Genomic DNA, 27,806 nt, shown 5'->3' on the forward strand with positions numbered 1-27,806 from the left:
AAAACATTGAGTAAGTTTAAGTGATTTTTTAAAGGTTGCTGAATCTGCAAGCCCTATATTTTCAGTTGTAACTCCCTTTTGATCAGCTCTTATCTGGACTCTGTATTAAGCTGTATCATCCTCTAGAGGGCATTGCTACTCCATAACTCAAATTGTACAGGTCTGATTCTCCATTACAGAGTGTAGCTTTGCATACCAGTGTCTGGAAATGTCCACAAATGAATGCTGTTAACATTACATCTCCTCATTATAGGGCACACATACCTTATTATGCTAAACTTGAAATAATTAGTTAATCAATTATTAATTGTTGTTGCACATAGATAAAAAACATCACATTTCATGATCATCTCAGACAGGCCTACTAAAATATAAATAACAGTTTGTGATTGGAAATTTTGGGTTGAAATTGGAATCACGGTCTTTGCTCTTCATCCATGATATTAAACTGAACAGCTGTGCCCTGCGCTGGCCAACTCACACATACATCACCTACACATAGCCGACACATGGCTACAGAAATTGTATGCTCTAAAAGCCTTTTCCTTTTCATGGGAATGGCGGATGCTCCCATGTGAAGTGACTTGGCACTCTTTGCTCTTCTCCAGAGGAAATGAGATATTGGAGGCCCTTCAATGGCGTTAATACTTCAGGGAGCAATCCAGGAGCTGCAGAGTGTGTGTAATTCAAACATTAAATGTTTAGCTCTGAAAATGTGCAATGGAATAATCATATATGTAGCAAAACATTTGTACATTGCTCTGCTTTCTATTCAGTAGCAGATAATCTGCTCATACATTTCAGCTTTGAAGGCAGCAGAAAAGGTGGCAGTGCTAAATAGAAACTAGGGAACCTTAAGCACTTGACATTTTATCAGTAAAATTAACATCTGCAGTTGTTTTTCAGTAAAATCCACCAGTGTTTTTACAGTTTTCTTCAGGGTCATTAGTGGTGGCAAGGCAATATATTTCCCTGACATTTTTATTGAGGGAAGTATAGCACATTTCCATTTTACCTTTTTAGGTAGTAGGATGTATTAGCCTTTTGCATGAAAGTCAGTGTTTTTCCCCCCCCACTGTGCTTGGGTATCTGGAGCGATGCTGTTTCAGGCCAAGAACTCATAGGCAGCCCCAAACTGCATATACAGGTTCAAATATGTGTATTAGTGTAGACAGATGCAGTCAGCAGAGCGGAAAGACAAGACCGACTGTAAAAGCTGGTATAAATAGCCAGGGAGTGGAGGTGATGAATAATAGAGACTACCAATGCTGCTGACAGTGAGGGAGAGAAACTGTGACAGTGGGAGAGTCCAACGAAGCTCAGTTGAACAGAAGAATGAGACAGACAATGAGAACTATCTAGCCAGCTGTTCAGAGACGAACGTGTGAAAAGTCATATGTCAATATGATTCACTCAGCTAATCAGAGCATCCCTGTTTTCTGTCTCAGATCTGATGTGTATGATGGACTTTTTTGGATTCCATTTTAATTTGTACTCAGTACTTTGTCCACAGTACACATTGTCAGAAATGAAAAGTGTTAAGCTGAGATTCTCTGGTTTTAGTGGTTCATATCTAAGTGGTGTTTCATTGGACTTCTAAGAGTACGCTTTTTAAATGTTGACAAAAGCATACCAAAAGAAACGTCAGGATCAGCCTTCACCTTTATATTCAGGCAAACCCGAAGAACACAAAACAGACAAGCTACTCTTATGTAAGGCTTGGAGCATAACTGTCACTGCATCTCAACAAGAAGTTTTCAGGTGAAAGGTAATGCTTAAGGTGTATTCTTACTTTAATAGCCAGTGCTTCAGGGTTTTACACGGCACGGCAGCTGTGCTTGTTCCTTCCAGAATTACCAGCAAACCAGTCTTACAGGGTTCAACCCAACCTTTGTGTTGCTTCCCTAGCTGCAGTGCGTGAGTGCATGTGCCCCTGTGTGTGCATCATATTAAAAAGAACAGGGAAAATGCCCTGCTATTGACTGATATCCAACACCCACGTGTACATAGTCACACTTGGAGGTGGTAGGGCTGTCCCTCTGGTGTTCACTGAAAGATGACTCAGAGGTGGAGGTTCTTCTTTTCAACCAAGTTACATAAGTGGTGAGAAGTGCACTTCACTGGCATGTACGTGTAGCCTATTTGTCTGTGTGTATGTCTCTCTGTTAGCAGTTGTGCTTTGTCTGAGCATTTACAGGGTTTTGTTCTTTTTTTCCCCATATGCATCCAGCTTTGCGTCCTAAAGCACTACTACAAGAACCAGTATGGTCACATTTCTGGAGGTGGCCTCCTATCGCCCCCTCCCCCCTGCAGGGCTGCCGCAGTAGATGTATGGGCCAGCACTCAAGCCGAACACTCTGGATGGGCTTTTACTTGTTTAACAGCTGCATGCTATATGTACTACGTTCCCACATACCTTCAATCTGCATAGGTAATTTACCAGGGGTGGAATATTTTCCCATTTTCTTGGGTATCAATCATTCAGAAAAATGAAACGCTCATTCAGGTGTGTGGCTTCCTAACTAAGATTGATTGAGGCAAAATTTGTCAGTTCAGGTTTTAATTAAATGGCAACCAGTGAGCTTTTGGTTTCAGCCAGGAGTATTGAGTTATGTAATCATTCATTGAAAGGTATAGGATACTTCAGCCTCTGCTGCACACATTTTCAGCATTTTCTTTTTTCTACTGTGTCCCCCGACATCATGAAAGTACATGTAGTAACACTAAATTACTGAAGTATCACTTAAAACAGTTTTTCACTTATCAAAATAGTTTCTGATTTAGTGACTGATTGATCAACTAATCTATTAATTGACTAATAGTTTCAGCTGTAATTGTATCAATACAGGATTGTGCGATTTAGGGTGCAATTGTTACTCTCTTGGGAGACACAAATACATGTTTTAAAACAAATACAGGAACCTATTCCGCACTCTAGCCTGAATGATCCTATTGAAGTATATTGGTGCTCACTCCCCTGTGACCTTCCTCTATTCTCTGGGGTGAGAATTCACCTTCCGGTACACCGTCTCACCACACACATTGTGGGGATATTTTAGAGAAAGCGGCCATAGGTCAGGGGTGAGATGCCATAAATGGTGCCTGTTCTATGAGACATGGTTGGTTGGTAGACACACTAATTACAAGGCCCCTGTGACCTAACCTCTGCCCCCTGCGCACTGTGTCATGTGATCATGAGAGTGGAGCCCCTGAACACCCCATTGCTCTCAAATTTGACAGCTTATTTCTCTTTTCTCCCCTTTGACACTTAAACTGTTAACATGGATCTACACTCTTCATCTCTTAATAGGCATAATTTGGGTAAGAAGGTAGAAAGGAGAAATGTTCAAGCATTTGGATTCTGTATTATGTGTATGAAAATGATTCAGACCAGTCAACCAGCCTCAGCTACATTGCGTGAAGACTGTGTAGAGATGACTCCAGAGGGATTCAAAGCCCTATTTAACACATTACAAACTCCCTCTCATCCATGTTCAAACAGCAGTCTAGGGGTCTGACCTTTGAACTGAAGTGACCTGCTAACCCTGCTCGACCATAACTCTCACTTTGACTCAAAAAGATGCTTACTATTCTTTCTGGTATGAATGGCTGTAGGATTGTCAACACTGTTTAGTAGATTGCTGCATGAAGGAAGGCAGGGAGACAGACATGATTGGATACTTGGCAGCTGAGAAGCTTGCCAGACGCTGACCTTGTGTGACATTCCAGAGATGCCTCTGTGCCTCACTCCTGAATAGTCAATGGCAGGAATATCACACATGGTGATCACAAACAAGTGACAGTATAGTATCCCATGTGAACGAAATCTATTTTACATGTTTGTACAATTGATGTACTTTGCATATGAACAGCTTCAGGGGAGGCTCAAGGTGAAAACGAAGATGATAAAGGATTTCTATCAAACAGATTAATTGGATATCAAAAGGGAACCATGCTCTGGGATTGTTCGAAATATCTCCAAATTGGTTAAGCAGACCTGGGGAATTATAAAATGATTTTACTTACCGAGAAGCAGCCCCATTTTGTATTTACATGCAGTTTTAAATGTTGTTGAACAGCAAAATTAAACTATTTAAACTCTATTTGGGTGTCTATGGGATCAAGCAGCTGCTACTTCATCACAAAGACATGCAGGAGTTTAACCAAGCTAAAAGTGGGCACATTTTTCAAATTTTTGTCCGAGGGTATGCCCACAGTCTCACACTTGTGCGCTAAATGATTCGCTATTATATACATACATAATTAATTGAAACAAAATTCTACAGCCACACTAGCAGTTCTGTGAGGCTGTGCTTGAGCTAAATATTAATTTAGCATGCTAAGATACACAGTGAGAGTGCTTACAAGCTGATGTTAAGCAGGTGTAATTTTTGCCAGAGTCACAATCTTAGTTTAGCGTGTTAGCATGCTAACTTTTGCTAATTAGCACAAAACACAAAGTACAACTGAAGCTGATGGGAATGGCATTAGTTTTGCAGGGATTTATTCATAAAAAAGTATTTGACAAGTTGAAAATTTGACCTGATATTGGCGCTAGATGAAAAGTCAAGGGATCTCCAAAGTTACTCCTGAGGGGAACACGAATGTGTGTACCGAAAGAAAATAAATTTTACTCAAAACTCAAATGTGAATCTGAGACTTGACTTGTGCTAGAGAATAAAATCATTGGGATTCATCCACGGAACCATGCATGTCTGTCAAAACCTTTAAGTTGGCCTTAGAGGAAATTTTAGGGAATCATTATGGATGGAGCGGTCATCTACTAGAAGGTCGGTGGTTCAATCCCCAACACCCCCAGTCTGCATGTCGAAGTGTCTTTGGGCAAGACATTGTGCCATCGGTGTGTGAATGTGGATGAATGTGATGTAGTGTAAAAGTGCTTTGAGTGGTCGGAAAAACTACAAAAACGGTATACAAATACAGATCGTTTACCAAAGTGGTGGCCTGACGTTGTCATGCTTTTAGCCATGACACTAGCATACCTTAAAATAATTTACAGATTAATGGATAATGAAAACCTTAACCCTAAAAACATATGAATACCATATTCAAAATGTAAATATACAATAGCTTTTATGACATCTGTATGAACGTGGCTGTAATCATGTGATATACAATACATAATACATATTGTTTATATTTACACATATAAATTGGACATTTTACAACAAATATGATTTTTTACAGAAAAGATCTGTGTTTTGAAATGCCCCCCTCTCTTCTCTCCCCCACTCGTCTCTTTGTTCCCCAGAGTCCGTTCATGCAGTTTTACACCTGCAGACAGACACTGGATCCCGTTATGTAAATTCAGTCCCTATTCAAATGTTATCAAAGCAAATATTTAGGAAGTTACAGAAAGAGGAAGTGGTGAACAAGCGAAAGAGAAGAAACCAGTTTGCCAAACATTTTCAGCTTAAATCGCAGGGAGGACAGGGAGTAGGAAAGGGTGTGTCCCACTCCATAGATACTGTACATTCTGTTCAGGAGTCTGACCATTGAACCAGAAGGACAGATCAGTCTTTACATACACTAACCTACAGAAAGTATGTTTGCACATACTGTCTGCAAGGTGACCTCTCTGTATAGGCACACCATGTAGATTTCATGCTTTTGTGATTATTGTCTCTCTTGAGAGCTGATCCAGTGCACTTGTGTGCATGTGTTTGTGTGAGTTTTCAATTTAAGACTCTCATATGTATGTGTGAGATGCGCTGCTCAGGTGTGAAGTGTTCTGCGGTTTCCAGCAGATGAAGACCACTACACACCCTCATGACAGGGAGGGAGGAAGGGAGGGGATGGGAAGAAAGGAGAAAAACAAGAAGAAGAAGGAGGGAATCAAAGAGGGAGAGGTTATTGATGTTCCTGTTTATCTCCCAGAAAATAGAAATTCTACACTGTCCACGGCCTCTCAAAGACTGTTCTCTCTCTCAGTCTTTCTTTTTTTACTGCTCTTTCGTTCTATTTTCTGTCCATTACAGATAATGGAGAGAGTCTGTGCTCTGACCCCCACACTCTTTGAGACGAAGGAGGAAATTACTGCGCTGATATGCGCATATTTTGCATTCTTTGAATTACCCATCCCAAAATTATACACTTCACCCCACGTTTTGCTTAATTATTCATCTACTTGTGAAAAGGTTTTGGATAGTAATATGTTCAGGGAATCTGAGCAGTAAGAAGAAGACTAGGGCTGCATCTGCTCACTATTTTTCAATGAATTGTTTGGTCTAAAAAATATTAGGAATAGAACACTAGTTGATATATAAATTTTTTTGTTCTGTCTAAACAACAGTTCAAAATAAAGATAATTTGGTTTACAATTATGGAAAACAAAAACAGCAAAGCTTCACATTTGAGAAGCTGGAACCAGCAAATGTTTGAAATGGGCTTGAAAACAAAAAAAAAATAATTTTCTGTCAATCCATTAATTGATTCATCAACTAATCATTTCAGCTCTAGAGAAGACCCAGCTTAATGTGGCCAATCAGTTTAAAACTACCTGTTGTTGTTTGATGTTGAAATGATTAATCTTACAATATTTCTATTTCTGAACGAGAAAACGTAACCTGATCATCTAGGTGCTGATGGCGGCAATTACTGCCTAATAGTTCTTGAACAACTGCACTTGACCTCTACAGTGTACCAAGCTGTTTCCAAGGATAACTAATGTAAACCACGTTAGCCAAGGGGCCCCCACTTTGGGTATGGCACATCAAGCGGCTGCATGCATATCTGCTTGTCTTACATTACAATTTGTGTAAGAATAAACCATGTAAGCTGACTGAACACATAATGGATACTGTGTAAACCTTCTCTTTGTTCTTCCATAGATGCGGCCACCATTACGTCTGTGTGTGGGTGTGTGTGATGGAAAATCTCTCTTACTGGTGTTTAAAGTTAATGTATTAATTACTTGTGATGTCCTCAGTCTTGTTGGTCCTGGACTGCAATTAACCTGTTATAATTAAAGTGATGTTGGCGGAGGAGGTGAGACAACAACACCTGCAGTTACAGAGAGATGGTTAGAGTTGGTTTCAGGTGAATATGTTGTTGCTAACAAGCAGCAGCCTCTAGGCCTAAAAAGTGAAGCCAATATGCCAGTGCCTTCAACCTGCATTCCTTTTAATGGCCAGCAGGGGGCGACTCCACTGGTTGCAAAAATAAGTCCGAGTGTATAAAAGTGTATGACAAAATGACCCTACTTCTCAATCGATTTACTTCCTCAGTAAACACTTTCCTAATGAGTTTATGGTCTCAATTGATGGTTTCAGTTCTTATTCGATACAGCATGATGTTCATTTTTTAAAATATAATCCCATTTAGAGTAAAATGACAAAGCAGGTGTGTTTTAGGGCATGGCTACCTTGTGATTGGCAAGTTTCTACGGCGACCTGTTACATGTAGTAGTATGTAACCCTAGCTCAACCGTATCGTCCAAATATGGTCAGTCTTGGTTCCAAAAAACAAGATGCCGATGGCCTTGATCAGCTTACTGGTGAACCAAGCTTTGCCACCATACTAGCTGTACTTGCTGATGCAACTAGCAGTAGCTGTTAAATTACTGTTGGGCTAACTTTTAAGCTATGTATTTCACTCTTTTTACCTTTACTCTTGTGGACTGTGCATGTTTACTAGATTCATTACTGTGCTGTACTTCCTATGGAAACTTAATGTTGATCTTTCACTGGCGATACTTTCTGGCATGAGGCGCAATGCAGATAATTTCACAACTAGTCTACTTTTGTGTACCCAGTTTCCTTGTCACTGTAGTATTTCATGTATACAACACCTTTAGTCTAACTCTTATTTATGAAATCTCATTATTTTCTGAATTTTGATAACTATTATTGAATGTATCACCTAATACTGTTTTCATAATTGTTTCCAGAAAAAAACTCAGTCATTCTGGCTTTAATTTTTATTAAAAGTGTGTTTAGCTTGCCACATTGCTGTGCATGTACACACATAGTGAAAGCAGGAGAGGGACACATTAAACGTGTATGTGTTCTATGACCCAAAGCCTTCCCTAAGATGAGGAAAAATTCCCAGTCCTTGCTTAAAAGAACTAGTTTACTGGCAGGCTTTGGTTTAAGATTGAAATTAGGATAATGTTAGGTTAGAGGTTAAACTTACTAAGATACTTAACATACTTTTTCTTTAGTCTTAAACCTTCTGTCACACATTGATGCCTTTTACCAGGATCAATAGTTGCTCATTAACCATGAAGCCAGTTTCATGCTTTGTTTGTGGCTTAAATCTTTAATTGAACCTATCAGTCAGGGCAACAATAAGGGACGAGGTCATCAGGAGTGCAGTATCACTCATTATGAATACCATTGTCTAAAGAGGAACAAACTGTTTACAGTATGTTTAATGAAATGGGAAATAACTTTGATTTGCTTTAACTCACCCTCCTAAATGTCATGTCAATTCTTCTGATATGACCCAGAGCTATGGATACCTGTGTGTGTGTGTGTGTGTGTGTGTGTGTGTGTGTGTGTGTCTGTGTGTGTGTATGTAGTTCCTCTCTATTTATGATGGTGCATAATTGAGACATATGACCAGTATACTCCATTTAAATCAACTATTAGAAAATCAATTAACTAATCCACAAATTCAATACCAGATAGGCTGTTCAAATGCCATAGTAATTATAGAAAAGGATAATTTGACCATTGCAAACAATGTCGGGCATTTAGCCTACCTCACAGAAACCTAATAATGATGGCAGCTCATAATGAAACAATAAACTGATACTTTAAATATGTAATTTACAAAGCAACCTACAAATTCTAAGAGAGTGAACAGTTTTTTTGGAGGATTTACACAATGATTGTCTGAAAGGTGTTTGGGATCTGGGTACTTTTCAGTATTTGTCAACAAAAGTATGGCTTATTCAGGATCAAATAGGGCAGTTGCCTAATATTTCTTTTCTGTTTAGTGCTAATGTCAAATGGCCAGATGAAGTATGGGTTGTCCTGAGGCTTTGTGGGGTTCACTGAACTAAAACCCTTCAGTAGCTTGACTGCATCTCACAGCCCCGACCGAAATCCCATCCTTATCTGCCTCCTGTTGTCTGCCTCTTTCCGGCTGTTTGTGCTTCTAATTATTTAAGCTTGCCAGCTAACACAGCATAAAACTACCCAAGCACTGATGTGTTAGCAGGGTTATGCCAGACTAAATCTGCTACAGAAATGGGAGCAACACACAGCAGCCCTTGGTTTTGCTGATGTACACAAAGCATCAGAGTTGGATAGTGCAGTGGGGTGTCAGGTGTCCTTACCTGACACCCCACTGCACAATATCTTCTACTTCTGCAGTCTGAAGTGAAGTCATGCAGTGTGTATTTGTGTAAATTTTGTTTTTTTGTCATTTTAGTGTAGTCCACAGACAAGTACTTCACTTAAAATTAAATATTTTATTGTACAAAGTTATTATACTTATCCATTTGGTACTTTCACCTGTAGAAATAGTTTTGCATTGTTTACTAACAAAATATTATACATGTGTACAATACATGTGCAAGCATGTACACGTGTCTTGTAATTAATATTTTGGGGCTACATTCATGCTCAAGTAACTGTAATTACCAGCCCTCGTGTGTGTGTGTGTGTGTGTGTGTGTGTCCGCATGTGTATGTATACTTTATAATTCCTGGTTTGTATGTTGTGTACATGTGGATGTTTGTGTAAATGTACTTATGTGTGTGAGTGAGTGCGTCTCTTCTCTGTCTGAGCATCCCTCTCTCAGTGGGTGGTAACTGTTAAACTCTTCCATTTGGGGGGATTACTCCTCCAGTGAGTCCTGTGGGAGCAGCCATCAGCCCGTCATCTTCTAGGAACACTATACCTTCTGATGCTTTAATCCCTTCTTCCCTCTCTGCCCCTCCTTTTCCCACACTCAACCTCTCAACCTCATCTCCCGTTTTCTCCTCCCAACCTCCCTTTTTGCTGGCGCTGTGAACTTTCAGCTGAAGTGGCTGAAACTCTGAAAAGCTGTGATGTTACAGCCCTGTCTGTCGCATTCAATACCAAGCTTTTATACATTCTTATGGAAGGAAACTGTCTGCTTTGTGTTATGTAGATGTTTAAAAAAAACAATGTTTTCTTTTGTCATAGCATCCATATTCTATCACAGTAGGTGTCACACAGTGTGAAAGAAGATTCACATTATTACAACATTATGAAAAAATATTTAAAATGTTAGATTTTAAACTAGCTTTCATGTTAACGTCATTCTGACCATTTATGCCTTTAATAAAGCCTAGTTTGTGTCTAGTTCTGTATGTGGAAACCCGAGAGCTACTGAATTTGAGATGGCTGTGTGCTACAGACAGTGAATGATGTAATGAGACAAGCACAACTGGTGGACAAGAAGAGGTCTAATTCTGTCTCTGCTGCTTGACCTGGAAACAACCCATATATGAAGATTTCTTAAATGAGCAGGAAGTGCACGAGGATACGTGTGTGTGAGGAAGTAAGAGGGTGAGAAAAAGAAAATGTTTAATCCACAGAGGAGCCCACAGCCACGCTAGAGGCTCTGTGAGGCTGTACACGAGTCTTTGAGCTAGAGTCCAAGTCAAGTCTCAAGTCTTTGAGCTAGAGTCCAAGTCAAGTCTCAAGTCTTTGAGCTAGAGTCCAAGTCAAGTCTCAAATCTCTGAGCAAGAGTCCAAGTCTCAAGTCTTTGAGCTAGAGTCCAAGTCAAGTCTAAAGTCACTGAGCTAGAGTCCAAGTCAAGTCTAAAGTCACTGAGCTAGAGTCCAAGTCACGTCTCAAGTCGAGTCTGAAGTCAATGTGTGTGCGACTTAAGTCGGACTCAAGTCCGAATCTCTAACTCGAGTCCCCATCTCTGGTACTTAGGCACAGCAGTGCTTTAAGTTAAATGCTAACATCAATGTGCAAACATTCTCACAATGACAATGCTAACATGCTGGTTTTTAAGCAGGTAAAATGTCCACCATTTTCACTATCTTGGTTTAGCATGTTAGCATGCTAAGTTTAAAGACAAGGGAAGTCATTATTGAATTCATCCTGTGGGGAATGTCTAGGCCTATACCAAATTGCAAAATGTGTGGTTGGAAATCCAGCAACACCCCATTATTAAACATAACACTTGTGGCATGGCTATATGGATGCTGGTTGGTTGGATCAGAATGAAATATCTGTATATGGATTGCCATGAAATTTAGTACAGATGTTCATGGTCCACAGAGGAGGAGTTCTGATGACACACTCACTCTTCTGAAAGTGTCACCACATTAGCGATTTTGAGTCAAATGTCTCAACAATTTTAACGTAAGCTTTGTTGCTGGGAGTTAAATCCCTGTTAGTCACAATCATCACTGAAATAGAGTAAAATCTTATGTACCTCTAAATATGTTAGTGTTCACCATTCCAAACATAATACATTTATTGAGCTGGAATGCGGGGAATCAGTATCTATTTAGGTAATAAAATTGAAGTGAAGAAATCAGTCTTGCTGGTCTAATATGAAAAGAAGGTAGATCTGTTTATGACAGAATTGCATATTTTTTATTGTATGGAAATACAGAGTGTGTGCATAGTAATCTGTATTTTTACTAGTGTATCCCAGAAAACCGAATTTCTATCATTGCTGCAGAGCCAAGACATGGTGTCTTTATGTTTGAGGTCGGGATGTTGTGTGGTGCGTTTGCAGCCTTCTCAGCACTGCTACAGCCTTATCTTTCTCTCACTCCTCCTTCAGACAACTCCCCCACATCATACTCTGTCCTTCGCTCATGCAAACACACACATTTTCATTCCTTTGCTGCCCTTCCTTGTTAATTTCTTTCAACTGGTAAGAGCTGCATGCAAACTAAATAGACATATACACTGTTCCCACCCTTCCCATGTGCTTGTATCCCAGATAATCATCTCTGAATGCAGCACCCTAATTCATGCTGTTCCCTGTTTCCACTGATGGGGATTATGATTGGTGAGTATGATTCAGTACATTTACTCTACTGATCTAGAGGTTACCAACATGTATGGAGGATAGATAAGTCTTTATATCTGATACTTTGTCTTGTGGATTATATCTGATTATCTGTGACGCTGGTTATGCTCTGCCAAACATGCTGAGTGCCAATTGATGACTCTCTGTGAACCCGTATCCTCCATTATCTTATTAAAATTGCGTGTGTATATTACTCACAGCAGGGCTGCAGGCGAAACTTTATCCAGCCTTAGCAATTTTAAAGACATATTTTGTCTTCACCTTAGCACCATATAATTATTTTCTTCCCAGAACTACAGACATTTTAAGAGATTACTGTGTAGATACAATTGACTTCTCTGCAGTAATTAGTCAAAATCCTCGGCTAGTTGGTTGTTAAAGGGTTTAGTACAAAGCCCCTACAGATAGACCCACATCTCTGCTGACTCTTGCGAGGTGCTGCAAGTATTATTTTTTGCCTTTGGAAATACATGTGCATTGTTTGTTGCCCATTTTAGTCTTACTCTCAGCCAACATTGGACACATCTTAAAACAAGCTTATCCTGAATTTAGGTAGTGCTGACTGCAGTACTGCTTCTTGGCTTATTCATCTTTCTGTTTATCTCTGCATAAGCTAGAAAAAGATATATACAGGCGATGAGTTTGATTTAATATTAACTGTGTAGTGCCTTTTTTGTAGTGCGCTATCGTGCTATCCGGGGGCGGAGCTAGACTGTCAGCACAGTGGGGGCGGAGCTTCATTGTGGGCCCACTTGCTACAAAGTCATATTAACCAAGTTTACATGACCCCAGCCTCACTCCGAAAGTCCACAGAGTCTGTCTGCTTCACTGTTGCCGGAGCAGCCTTTCTACTAAATGTTCACACCAGAAGCGCTGCAGTGTGTCCATAGACTGAGTGCATCCACGAAGCGTCCCAGCATCAAGCAGCACAGAGCGGATAAACTGGGCAGGAAGTCAGACACAGAAACGGCAGAGAAGCAGTCAGTTATCAAAATTAAATACCAGTTACAGACTTCCGATCGTATATAAATAAACACAGTTAAATCAGACAAAAAAGAAACATTTTTACTATTTAGCCTACTTAATCATAGTAGAAGCAGAAAAAGTAAGCACTAATCTCCAAATCAACAAAATCTAAACGTGGCGGCAGTCCGACAGGTAAAACGCTCTTATTCTGAAATGCTCCCTGTGGTAGTTGCTAGATGCACCCGTCAAGACAAGAAACGAAAGCGATCCACAGAGAGCTTTGAAGAATGTAGTAGAAGCACAAATAGGACAATTGAAAACAAGTCATTAACGTGGGGCAGGCTACACGCTGAGCTGCTGAAATGCTTCTGAGAGACTTCCAGTGGAAGTTGACACCGTAAATAAACCGCTGCGCACACGCAGCCTACGCCCCTCCCTCACGCCTCCCATGATGCGTGAGGGTGAAGGGAGTTTTGTTAAAATGTGCTAATAAGTTTTCCATTTGTTTTAAATTGTTGTGGTGGTTTACCATTGAAACCATGAGTGAAGGGACTGTTTCATTTGTTAAGAGCTGCGGAATTCTGCCGGTCATGTACAGTTATTGTTTGATCGTGTGCACTATAATCAGCGTAACTTAACTTCACAGTCCACGTTGTGGGCCCCCTAACAGTGTGGGCCCTGGGTCGGCCGCCCCCATGCTACCTCCGCTTATGGTGCTATCATGTGCTATGATTATTGGCTCAACATTGTTACTAATGTGTTTGCCTACTTGTGTTTCAGTGAGTGCTTTAGTATTTTTGAAGTAGCTGTGTGAGCATCAGTCCATCAGGTTTAGGGATAAGTGTAGCTGACTGTAATACAGACCATTAATTTACTAAGGGAATAGGGACTTTAGGCTATATAATGATTCTAACATTCACCCCAAGACAGGACAATGATGCCGTGTGTTTAGATGTGTATGTTTGTCTGTTTCCAGAATGTGAAAAAGTTGGGCTTATTCTTGAAATACTGGTAAGCACATATTTGATCTTATGGGGGGATTATGTGTCGGACTATTTCTTGGTCGGGACCAGTAACTTCCTGGAGACTACACTGGTTGTCTGGCATCTGTTCAGAGGCAATAAATCTGGTACATAATCCCCTCGTAAAACAGCGATCCCTCATTTTTACACTTCGGCTTTTGTATGGATAGAACAACGAGATACAATGTGTTAACTAGTGAGCCTTAGAGGGGCTGGTAGATGGATTTCATTACCGCTGGACAGAGCCAGGCAAGCTGTTTTGCCCTGTTTTTTTTGTCCTTGTGCTAAGCTACGGTAGCTTGTTGAGCTCGGCATCAGTGTTCTCATCTAGATTTTCATCTGGCAAGGTGTGTGTTTGGCCTATGCCCGTTTCATGGATCAAATGTAGGTTTTTCAAACTAATTTTGTGATCAATGATGCTCTTCTTAGCTTTATTGCACCTGTTAGGTCAGGCTAAATTTCATCTTTATCATTCTTATCAGTACATAGTCAAGTAGGCTCTGCTCACCTTCAACCTGAGCAGAAGTCTTATCACCCTGAATCAATGGCCCAGCTGTGTTGGTGTGTATGGCCTGTAAGAGGAAAACATTAAACATTTGTCAGTCACGCCCATTGTGTTGTGATAAACAACCATTGGCCTGGTGTTAAATAGTGTAAACAGCAGCTCAGCAATGGTGTCTTCACCAGTGACATTTGTCACAGACATTTTAAATTTGTGATAAATACATTCAAACCATAACAGTATGTAACGGATTGTAAGACTGCTTGGTAAAATAACTTTATCTGTATTATCTTTGCATTATCTGTACCCTGCCAATACTAGATCAGTTACTTCCTCTCTAATGGCAAGGCTCAGACACTGATTACACTTCTCTGTGACAATACATAATCTGTGGCGGTCAGACACCAAAGAAGAATCAGAATCAGACACATTATGAGGTACATGACGAAAACTCAGATCTCTTTCTCCTGAGACAACATACAGGCAGCTGAAGGTCACGTTTCTCTGTACTGTAACAACATATTAAACCACATCAGTGTAGCAGTGGTTTAGGAGCACCAATGTAAGAATGACCAAAGTAAACAGGACAATATACAGTGTTCCTGTTTGATAACCGCAGGTAACGAGCTAACCTCCCCCACATGAATATCAATTAGTGTCATAGCTTTAGGCTGATGTTGCACATATGTGTGCTGTATGACTTTGCAGTCTAAAGACAAGAATATATAGGCTCATTAGGAAATAACAACATTAATCTAAGTATTGACTTGCTCACCTATGGAGTCAAACCCAAGCTGTCCATCCCAGTTACATCTCATGCGTGTCATCATTTCTTTGTGTTAATCATGACGAGATGCAGTCCAACACCTGATGCCCGCTTATTCTCCAGTTTATTCTCCAGTTTGAGGGTCTGTCAGTCACATCCGTTGTCACTACTGATGAGTGCAGTTGTGTGTCTGTCTACACCTATCCAGTTAATATTTCTGTCTAAAATGTGCCTGTTTGTCTGTATGTGTGCACTCAACACCTGCTTTTGTGTATATATGTGTATACCAATATGCATGTGCATGTATAGTGGTGTCCCATGCTAATTGTAATAGCGCTAGACAGGGATTAGCTGAAACCACTCTTAGCAGTAGATCTAGCAACCGGTAGCTATTATGACTCTAAAAGAGAAGTAGCCGGCCAGAAGGGATTGTGGCTCAGCATTACATACATTATTCATTAGTTGTACTCGCATGGCTGGTGATAATGATTTTATCAAATCTGGCAAGGTGTGTGTTTGGGCGGGGGAAATTGGCATCCTGACTATGTGTAGGTCTTTTTGGCCCTTTTCCAATACAGTATGTTCATGAATTTCAATATGATATGTTTTGCAAGAGAGACGGCAGGAAGCATGAAATGGGAAACCAATCTCATCCCTTCAGCTCTTAACTGATATTGCCACCCCCCACCCACGCTGACACACTCCGATAATGTCTGATGAGGATTGAAAGGTGGGGTCTATTGTGCCGAAAGGCTAGCTCAGGTGTGCAGGAAGACAGGAGAACGAAACTGGCTACACTTAAAGCGCTGCTACCAAATAGTCTGCACATTCAAAAGAATGAATAGACTCATGGTATACATTTACTCCTCGTTGTCCTAACGAACACAGGGTGTTCACATAGCAGCATGCCAAATGATGAGTGCAGACAGAGCAAAACAAGTAAACACTAAGAAACCCCGCCATCCTGATATTTCTCCAGCCCTCCCCACTGCTTATATAATATCCTCCACCTGCTGTTGTTATCATTACCTCCTCTGTATTCTGCTTGTGCCAACATGCCATCACAGCTATTTCTCTGAGTTGTCCTTAAACTACTGACCAATTTCTCCCCACTCCTTGGATAATTGCATTACAGGCCAATAACGCTATGTTTGGGTAGGAGTGTGGGAACTGGTTGTCTAAGTCGCTGTTCATCCTCTTGAATTGGTTATTTCCTGTTTCAGCCAGCTCCTAGCAGGACACAACTTTCTCCAGCTAATTTATTAGATAACACAGAAAGAAACAAATAGACAGAAAGGGAGAGAGGGGATTGACCTGGAAGAGAATGAGACCTGATGAGCAGACAGGTGTCAGACAGACGGCATATGTGCACATACATACACACATACTTCACTCTAAAGAATTGCAATAGGCAAGAAGCCCTGCGGTGGGATTGTCTAGGTGCTGAAATGCCATCATGTCCCCAGGGGTAAAAAAGCTGGGAATGTGTGTTGTGCGTGATGTTAGCAACTTTGTGCTTGTGACTGTTTCCTTTCTCTCCCCTGTGGAGGCTGTGTCAGGTCCTTTTGTTGGGTAGATCTGTTACCTTCCCTGCCCTTTGTCCCAACATGTTTGCCTTTATAAATGTTAAATACTCCCAAATGCCAGTTATTTCAGGAGCTTCACAGTGCAGCAGACAGAGATAATGGGAAGTCATCAGCCTATTATGTATCCCTGTTTTTCCTCATAAAACCCCTTGTCCTCAAGCCAAACATTTTGGTGAATGATTTGACGGTCCCAAGAAACACAGAACACAGAGTACACAGAACAAATTATCTCAAGGGAGAAAGACATTTTTATTGGAGTTTTTTTTTTTACCTAATTATCAGTTATTATTTGAAGATTTACAGATATACACTAATAGCTTTTTCATATTTTGAGATGGAAACATTTAAATACATTTGCGTGAAACTCACCACAAACGTTTTCTGGAGTGCTCAAGCTGTTTGTGTGCGTGTGTGTGTGTGTTATAATGACTTTCCACCTATGACAAAAATAAAATACTTTGAGGTTTCCTTCAGCTAAGCATGGTGAGAAATGTCTCAAAAAAGAAATCCTGGGTAGCAAAATAGAAATATTCTCATGACTGCAACCATTTAATTTTTACCAAACATAAATATATTCTTTGACACATTTGCTTGTGTTGACGACAAATGCAAATAGTTAAATACACTAGGTTTTTTTACCGTAAAACTGGGTCACTGTTTCAATCCACTGTAGTTGTTCCAAGGATGTGGATCCAAGCTATAACTATAACTGCTGTCAGTGAAGGAGCAGGCTACATACTTTAGAGCTGTGTTTCACGCCTACAGATGGTGATTTCTTGATACTGAAAACATGGTGGTAAGATAGTAAAAATAGCAAAAAAAACTACTACTCGAGGGTTTATTCTTTTTATTTCAAGCCGTTACAAAAAGCATGGTGGGATAGAAGATAGTAACGAAAAAAAATGGGCGAAAAAAAAAAAAGACAAGAGTAAGCAGAAGCATAACACGAGCTACAGCTGCTCTCATGGAAGGTTTCCAAGGAATAAAATGGGTTCTTCTTAAACTCCACATCACCTCACTGGGCACCTTTCTCACCTTTCTACTCAAACCACATTTCTGTTCTGGTGGATTCAATCTTACAAATGACTTATTTTAAGATGGCATTTCCTACCTGTTTATTTTTCAGCGTGTATGTTAGAAAAATACTCATTTACTGTGTCAACCTGTGCATCAACATTTTACTTGTAGGCGAATGGGTTTGTGTCTGTTCCATGTATCCCTATCTTTTTGTGCATGCCTGTGCTTGTCCGCTGTATTTGTGTGTCTTTTGTTTTTCATGTAGAACTTGAGGCCAGAGAGCCAGCAATTAAAAAGAGGACTGGGACATCTAAAGGCTTAGAGGCACAGACCCAGCACGCATGCTGGCAGTCAATTGGGAAGCCGGGGGAGGTGAAATTGGAGAGAGAGGGAGTGGAGATGAGAGAGGGAGAAAAGGAGGTGGGCAGGGTGAGTGCATGTGGGAGAGAAGGGTAGAACCAGAGAAAAAGAGGGCGGTCTCAGACTCAGGCAGCGCGCACACACACACACCCTCTCCTCAGCCTTCAGTCTGGTCTAGGCGTGCAAGAGGCAGCATATGCTGAGTATGTGTTGTAATGTGTGTGTGTGTGAGTATAGAGTCCAAAGCTGCGCTGGAGTCCAGGAGACATCTCACTGATGCAAGGATTCCCCTGTTTGCTCCCTGAGAGGACACGTGCTGACGGTGTTTTAACCACCACAGGGAATTAACTGTTACACATACTTGGGAAAACACTGGGAGCTTAAGTAAAGGTAAAGACAGCCATTGCTTGTTTTGAAGATGTTTTGGGAGCTTTGTGAGTGACAGAGAGAGAGGGAGCGCTAAAAAAATGTTTGGATGTTTGACTGGCTTCATGGTGTGTGTGTGTGTGTGTGTGTGTGTGTGTGTGTGTGTTTAGATGATTTGTTAGCCATTTGGATGAATATTAATGTTTGTGTAAGAAAGACAAAATGATATGAAGTTACAGTACAAGCTTTTTGTACATAATCTATAAATGTGTGTGTATGTATGTGTGTGTTACTGTCTGTATACCAACATATTTGTAAGATGGCTTTCATGCTTACACAGTGTATCTCTGTGTGTGAGTTGTGTGACTCGTACTGTTTGGTGGTTCTCTTGAGGGGTCTCTCTCGCTCTTTCATACATTTTGTTGGAATAGCCGAATGGGCCAGTGTGTTGTGTTGTTGAAAGGAGTTTATCAATCATTAATGTTCTCACGGGGACCTACTTGAGGTAATTTGATGATAACAAAATACCTTACCAACCCTCTGGACAGCCAGCACCTGACATTTCCCCGCCACTGAACAAACTGCACTGCTCAAAGGGCAAACATAGTAATGCATGCTTTAGCAGTGTACATGATTGTGTGCTTTTACGTAAGAAGTGCAGGAGAGATTAAATTACTTGAGTTAAAGTGAGACATCAAAAACTCAAGAGGTACTCACATGAAAAGAAATGATAAAACGCGTAGGTCAGTCCTAAAGATTTCTGGTTATACCATGGAAGGCTCCCAATGCAAAATGAAAAGAGAGGTATCATACAACAATGGCTTTAGATCTGACAAAGACATTAGCCTACTTTGTCTGTGTGTGTGCTGTGTTGTGTGGAAATATTAATAGAGGATAAAAGCAGTTAAAGAGCAGTATAGAACAGGGTTAGACAGACAGAGGGAAAACCACTGTAAGAGTTACTGAACGTCTTGAGGGAACAGCAGTTAAAGGCAGTGTGGTACTGTGGCCAAAGGGACAGAATAAGAGAGAGAGAGAGAAAGAGTTAAAGAGAGAGGGGATAAGGGACCAGTTGCAAGTCAAAGGAGATACAAAAACTACTACTGCAAATGTACACTTTTACCTCCTACTGAACACTTCAGACTTATTTACCGTCTGTCACTCAAATGGCTGTGTGTTAGTGGAGGTGCTTGGTCGCAGCTGTTCAGAGGGTCATCTTTAGGCATCCAGACAACAGTAATGATTTGGGACTTATTATTGTGGGATCGCTGTCCCAAACTTTTTAATGGAGTTAATGATCTGACAAAGTACACAGAGTATTTTCAGGGGAAAAAACTCACGCTGACGTACTTATTTAACACACATCAGGATCAGCAGATGGATTAATAGTAGTTTAGCTTTTGAAATAATGCTATCATAAAATTTTGTGGTATGTGTGTTTGCTTTCAAATCACAAGTGAACCGCCCTTTTCATTCGAGTTCGATTGACAACTTTCACATCAGCCCAAACAAACCGTATTAACCAGCCAAATGCACCAGGTTTGGTTTTAACCAAACTAAACAGGTTGGGTGTAAAAGCACCCTTAGAAAAGGCAGTACAGAACAAATTAAATTTAGTAAAAATAAGGTCTTAAAAGTGAGAAATAATTTTTTTTTTGCTGGTCATTTTGTTATTTAAACTCTCTTATTTAGTTTTTTGATATCAGGACCTTATTATCAACAAAATATTTACCACTCATCATAGTATTTACAGTGTACAGTATGGTTTCATATTGATGTACAATATGAAACCATATACAAGTCCAGGCAAGTACAAGCCGATAAAACATTACAGGAAGTCAAAATACGTGCTATTTGGTAGATGACTGCATTTATATAGCACTTTTATCCAAAGCGATTTCCAATTTGCCTCTTTTTCACCCATTCACACACTTAGTCACCAGTTTTGAGCAAGTTACAAAGATATTGTAACAAGTTACAAGTGACTTATTACACATTAAAAATGTAATAATAATACTTTACTTATTACTGGGTGTTAAAAGTAACTAGTTATGTTAGTTGTTAGGTTACTATATTACTTTCACTGCTGCACCACTGTCTATGCTAAGGGCAGTATTCAGTGTTTATACAAAACATAAAACGTAGCTTAACACCACTCTCTTAACAGCACGCATCACATAAAGGATGGTGTGTTCTAGTAACGCTAACATTTTGGAAATAGTAATCCCTTACACTACTCGTTACTGAGAAAAGTAATAATATTACAGTAACACGTTCCTGCCCAAAACTTGTAGTGACAGCGAGCTACCATGCAAGAGGCTGGCCTAACATCAGGAGCAGTTTCGGGTTCAGTGTCTTGCCCAAGGACACTGAGACACATGGACAGGAGTAGCTTGGGATCCCAATGGTTAATGGGTGACCCGGTCTACCTCCTCCTCAGCCTTCTCAATTTGAAATGCATTGTGTTACTGATAGTGTTTGTTTTGATTTTCATAAGAATAACAACTGTAAACTTCCCTCTCTCTTTCTTGTTATCTTTTCTTCACATTATCTTTTTTGCTACAATTCACTGCTTCACTTGCCGCCATGAAGAAGTTGAATATTGGCAGGGTGTTTTGAGGAAGTGATCCGTAAAAGGATTTATAGTGGCAGATAAAAACTGGTGTGTGTGTGTGTCTATGGGTGCACACACTTTTGTTCAAAATTGACAAAGAATGCGAAAGCCCGGGGCTGTGAAAAGGGGGGAAAGCCATTATCTCATACACTGTTACACACTTCTCGGCTAGGTTTATGTGTACGTGTGGCCATTTACTACGTGTGCAAGTGTGTGTTCAGGACAAATTATGTGTGTGTGTGTGTGTGCCTCCACACAACCATGTGGTGTGTACAGTAAGCTAATGTAGCGAGTAAGCGTGAAGGGTGGGGGAGCTCTGGTAAGTGAGCCCCTGTGGGAGCGTGAGTGTGTTTGTATCGTGTGTGTATATGTGTGGTGTGTGTGTGTGTGTTTGTGTACATGTTGACCTGAATTGATACACTGCTCTCATGCTAAGTCAGCTCTCCTATAGGTAAGCGAATCCTCTTATACACACATCAAGCCTCGCATAAAACTGAAACCATAACCAGTACGCGAGTGCTGTAACTCCAACCCAGATCTTAACCATAATAGAACAAGTGCACTTACACACTAGTGAACACACTAGTAGATCTTCTGCAACTTTAATATAATCTATACTATAAATGCAAATATTTAAATACTTTTGATCTGCTGATGTGAAGTTCATAAAGCGCTCCACTCATCAAATAATGATAATAATAATATATCATTCATCTTCATAAACATGGAACTCAAGCTTACTGCAAATACTCTCACATCTTCATCATCTACAGTGAATAAGACTCTTCTGACCTTGTGGCAGAGCAGATGAATGCGCTCTCGTTATGATTACAGATATGGTACATAAGTTGCAGTTTGATGAGCATGTGGTGGGAATGATAAAGGGATGATGCAATTAATATGAAAGGGATGATCTCTCCTCTCTCTCTCTCTGTCTCTCTCTCACTGATTTTCTAACCGTTGTTATAAACTGCTTCATCCTTCTTCCTCATTTGTCTGCTTATTTCTGCTGTTAAGCAAATACAGGGCTTATGCAACCCCCAGTGCCCATCTCCCCACATGCAATCAAGCTGTTTAAATGTTTGTGTTTGACTGTGTGCCTGTGGGTTCTCTGTGTGTTTGTCTCTCACTCTCCCAATTCTCTGCTGCTGTCACTTGTAGCCTAGAAACAGACAGATAATGTTGAAGTCTGTTTTGGGAAAAGCAAGACAAAACTGACAGCCAGGGGTGGAGAGACACTGAATTGTTTTTCCTCTTCTCTGGTTTCACAGAGTGTGTCAAATTAAGGCGCCGGTTCGGTCATGGTTGCATTGAGTAATTAGGGGGAATCCCTTTGCAGTGTAGCTGATATAGGTAATGGTTTACAAGCTGGGATTCTCATAAAAGTATTCAGATTAAACAGGGGAAAATACTCTTGTTGCCCTGATCATAAACAATGCTACAGGTGAAGCTGGGTCACAAGTAGACACTGATTCATTTTAAGGACACATAAGTCAAATAGGCTGGTATTTTACATATATATCCACTTGCGTGTTTGTGTTTCTGTGTTCCCTGGTGTTGACCTTTTTGTGTGATCTTTTGAAAGTATGAGAAATTGCATAAGATGAGAGGCTGAATGAATCAGTGGGAACATTACATCACACTGGCGTGTTTGCTTAATGTGCGTCTGTTTGTAATGTCACTCGTCTGGTTGAGCAGGACTACAAGAGTTGTTAGCTGGGGGTGCGTAACATCAGGTGAAGAAACAGTTCTCTTGTGGCAGACCCCTCACCATCAACCCCCTGATGAGAAGAAGACTCAAAGGAGAAGGAGAAGCAGAATGGGATGCCTCTAATTTGTGATGGGGTCTAGACGAGGACGGGGTGTCTCAACGCTGACATGAACTGCCGTGTGCCCTCTTTCATTTCCTATCTTTTGTCTGTTCTGTGTGTGTGTTGATGAATTGGGAGTTTCTTCCTTCCTTCCTTCCCTCCCTCCCTCCCTGTTTCTCTCTCTTTCTCTTTCTTTCTTGCTCTCTTTTTTTTTTCTTTGTCTCTCTCTTTCTGCCTCTTGCTTTATCGTTCGGCACTTCCCTCCTCTCTTGGTGTGACAGCATTGCCATCCCTGTCATGTCTGCCCATTATCTCTGATCAGTGTTGCGTTCCAGCCCACACATCAGCTCAGGCTGCCAACTGATGATGTGTAAATGCATGTGTGCATGTATGCATCTACATCTTGTTTGATATACAGAGGGTCGGATCTTCATGTTTTCCTAGGGTGCCCTCAATTTAGATGTATAGCAGAAGAAAACAGCAGAAAAGGGTGAATATGTAGAATCTAGTTTACTGAGTGACTAACAAACAAAGGATGAGTGCAGCGCAAACATGCTGATATTTGTCAAACTTACAATTTGAAAAAGTGCTAGAGGCTCAGTTAATGTGGAAGTGTGCTTTAGTGGAAAAATGGAAACGTGCTTTGTGACGAGAACGGCCATATAGAACATGTTACCTGAACAGGAAGCTGGTGTGAAAGAGTTCACAGTGAGAGAGTGGAAATACATTTGTGTGTGAAGTGTTGAGTAGGGATTTAAGGGAGGAATTACTGTGCGAGTGCAAGGAGAGTCTTTAAAGATCGCCTTTATGCTTTGTTTTAGAATGGGGAGATTTGGCCTTCCTGGGATCTCCTCTTTTATCTATTAATTCTTCCCCCTTTGTGTGAGTTTTTGTGTGTTTTGAGTGTGTTTTTTTCAGTCCAAGATTACATCCATGTGTGTAATTAAAGCAGAGGAAAAGGCCACATAGCCATTGTCTCTCCACTCCTCCTGCGTTCCTTCAACCCCCACGTGACATACATAAAGAGAATGCTGACCCTCGACTTAGTGCTCATCTCATAGTCACACTTCTTGTTACTGCTTGTTGACCTAGAAGCAATCGTACAAGGCTGTCTCGAAAGCCTGTGTGCATTTGTAAGTGTGTGCATGTGCAAATATGTGTGTGTGTGTGTGTGTGTGTGTGTTGGGGGGGGGGTCTGACCAAAGCAGCAATGAAGGCGTACAGGCAGAGCTGCATTATTTTTTAAAATTTCTTTTGTTGTTCTTTGGTTTGAGTTTCTTTGGGGATAAAAGCCCCGTTGCAAGTGCTGTTTAAGGTTTCTGTTAGACTGTGTGTTTTTGTTATTGTCCTTTGGTGCGTTAGCTTTTAGACATGTGGATGTGTGTGCATATGTGTGGTCAGATTGCCTTTGTCCTCTCCCCTCAGGCCTACACTCAGATGTCAGTGAGTCGTGTAGAGCTTATACAGGTCACTAATGCACTGAATAGGGAGGCTCTATTTACCGTAACCACTCAGAGCCCAAACAATAACCCCACAGCTCGAGTCCACACAAGAGCTCAACTCCCAGGAAATAGACCCATTGACCTAGATCCAATCTACCAAAAAGACGCCACACTGCTGACACGTTGTTGACATCCTTGTCTCAGTGATAGTGTTATTTTTGCCACAAGACCTCTTTTAAACATCGTCTGGAATCCTACGGGATTGTAGCATGAGGGGTTTCTTTAATGATGTAGCCAGGGATTTAATGATGGTTTACCAACTTTTATAACATTTTATGGTGACATAGTTTACCATTGCAATTGATACACACATTATATGCATAGGGATTGGTTGCAATTTGAAGATATCATGTTGGGCTTATTCATTTTAACCCTAATGAAATCTAGTCCTAAACTTAATCGCTGTGTGATCACTGAAGCAATTTGTTGTTGTTGAAATTTGCAGAACATTGATGCAACAGTCTGGGCGTAGGTCCACTCTCATTCTCTGAATCTGTCACACCTAACTATAGTATGTGCAAGGATGTTTAGTGTGTGTGTGTGTGTGTGTGTGTGTGTGAGATGCACAAATGGAGAAGTAGGTAGCAGGAGGGAGGGTCTCATTTTCTCAGTAAACAGCAGACAAAAAATATGACCATGCAATGGAAATTTGTACATTCGCCACACATGCCGTTTGACATGGACTGTAAATTTACTGCAAATGTATAGCTCTGTGCAGACATCAGCTATGGTCAGTAGCTGTTATAGTCTTTTTTGTTGTTTTTTGCCAATAGAAACATTTTGGCATTCTTAATCAAGTTTAATGTCAATCTTACTTTATTTAATATCCCCCCCCCCAGCAGTGTCATAGGTAAGATTTTTGTACCCCAGACCCATACTGTTTTGTTTTAGTGCTCTGTGTCCTCTGTGTTGTTCTGAGAGACACAATATGATGTTTGTCTTTCACATTCTCGCTGAGTATTTCTTACCCACATCTCTCACTGCAGCACATTGTCTCCTGTTTCTTCTTCAAGGGGGTGCTTTGTTTGCAAGTACTGCTGTTGACTTAGGTGCAGGGATGTACTAAGATAACTTCCCCTTCCGCCTCCTGCGGCCCCCCTCCCCCTCTCTCTGCAGTCCAGCTTTGTGTTGCCCCTTCCTCTGCCACTAACTTTTCTCTTCACACTACCTACTTGCTCACCTTTGTCATTTTCATACTGTCATGGTTTGTTTTGCCCCAGTGTCTTCTCTGCGCCTTCTGCACCTTTAATCTTTCATTTCCTTTCTCTTTCTCTTATTTCTGCTCCCAGCGTACCATCCCCACCCCCTACCTGTCCTTGTGCGGTCATGCCAAAGCCTCTCTCTTGCTCCCTGGGAATGATTAGGGTAGCACTACAAAGGTTTTGCAAAGCCTCAGCAGAAATTGTAATTAATAAAGTAATAACAGTGCTGCTTTGTGTTAACTGTCTTCGCACCACTCTTAACAATTTGATTAAAACCAGAGTAAGCAAATACATTCACATTGCATTGTTGCAGCATTTAAACCTTAATCACGCTATCTTTGTCCCACTGAATTTGGAGTCAGACTCCAAACTCCATTAACAACTCCGGGTTAATAGTAATTTTTTTCAATGTACTCCTGGCAAGCATACAGCATGGTAGGTTTTTTTGGCACCATAAACCAGCATGTATTCCTATTATATTTATAGTTATTATTATTAATGTCAGAACAGCAGCAAACAACATTTCTCCTAACAAAATAATCTATGTTTCATACAGACAATCTGGTCACACATAAACACACACTAACACGGACAGTAACCTGTTAAATAACTCTCTCCAGATAGTCTTACTGCAGTCATACTGTTCACATCTGCCCTACTTTGAACTGACACAACATGTATCTCTATCAGCCCCTCAGGACCTATCAGCACCACTTCACCTATCCCTCTTATGTCTCCTTCCACCTCAGCACGCATCATTCATCTTTCTAACTGTGGCCCAACACTCGTTTCCACCAGCTCCCCCACCGCTCTAACAGCCTCTCATCCCCCTTTCAACACCATTACATATTTTTTTCCAGACCTTCTTGTCCCTCTCATCCCATCCCCCTGTCTCAACCTCCCACCTCAATCAGTCTACCTTTGCCTAAAACCCTCTTATCCCTCTCGCTCGCTCACTCATCCACCCTGTTATTTCACTGTCCCTTCAGCCTGCACTGAGCAGAATAAGAGGTATTACCTGCCAATTTGGCACCATTCACACCTGTCTGTGTTGTGTCTATACCCTCCTGACACCTGGCAATTCATATTTGTCCTCTGTGGGAGACATGACACTGAGGACTTTATTTCAAGTGATCAAATTTATACAAATATGTTGTTTCTGTTTTTCATAAGGATGTTGTTTTTCATTTATGAGTGTCTTAATTATATCATACTAAGATTTTAGAACTGTATTGTAATGTTAAGTCTTTCAAAATATACCTTTTAACACATGTCCTTGGGACAGTGGGACTTGCTTCTTCTTCCTTTCAACTATTTTCCATTCTAAAGGAAACAGAGCATTGATTGAGGCAGAACAGATTTTGTTTAACAGTACTGAGGGAGAGTCAGACATTGAGCTGTCATTAGATGAGGAGAAGGAGAGTCAGGCAGTAGAGCATCCCTTTTATTTGTTTCCAATATTCATCAAATGAGAAAGAATTAAAAAGAAGATTTTATCATTACCAAACCATGCCTTGTAATATACTTTTTGCGTAAATGATTGACCCATTGTCCACTACACATAAAATGTGTGATATGTTTCTTACATCCTAAGTAGAAAATGTCAAAATTAGGTATGTTTGAACTTGGACTTTTGTTTTTTTTTTTACCCCCAATAAATGCATTTTGGCTATTTAACACAGGATGGAATAAAAACACAGAAAGATTCTCAGCAATACACTTTCTGAGTTAAAATTTTAAATCAATTTTAATCACATTGCGTATATTATTAGACCCTTAATGGTCCCCTTTTTAAGATGGTACAACAAGCCATAGTAGTACTAAATTATTTCAGGCTTAACAGCTCTTTCCAGAAGTGTGTCCAATCCCACTTCATTACATTATTGCTATGTCAACCAAATTGAGAAGAATTTGTCTCAGTGCAGCTCAGATAAAAAAAGACAGGACAACTTGCACACATCACAGCACAATCACAGGAAAGTAGCACAGCAGCACAAACAGCACAGGATTGCAGTGCTAAAGTGCAACAGTGATAAAACAGTGGTAAAAAGACTAAAGGAGAAACACAGCAGATTGATAGAGTCAAAAAAATAC

At 40.5% G+C, this 27,806-nt stretch overlaps 1 protein-coding gene across 2 annotated transcripts in view; it reads left to right on the forward strand.

Moving 5' to 3' along the window:
- The first annotated feature begins 11,956 nt into the window (after nucleotides 1-11,956).
- tiam1a (TIAM Rac1 associated GEF 1a) overlaps nucleotides 11,957-27,806 on the forward strand; it is a 60,804-nt gene continuing 44,954 nt past the window's right edge. The window contains exon 1 of one of the 2 annotated variants that reach the window (XM_038708293.1): nucleotides 11,957-11,977. The gene's annotated coding sequence lies outside the window, so the exon portion shown is untranslated. Of the gene's footprint in view, nucleotides 11,978-18,388; nucleotides 18,608-27,806 lie in introns of those variants that run through there. The other variant, XM_038708292.1, reaches the window with a different exon arrangement.

This window comes from Micropterus salmoides, unplaced genomic scaffold (genome assembly GCF_014851395.1).
Source record: "Micropterus salmoides isolate LMB-PRFRI ecotype aquatic unplaced genomic scaffold, ASM1485139v1 Ms_hic_scaffold_9, whole genome shotgun sequence".
Classification (NCBI taxonomy): domain Eukaryota; kingdom Metazoa; phylum Chordata; class Actinopteri; order Centrarchiformes; family Centrarchidae; genus Micropterus; species Micropterus salmoides.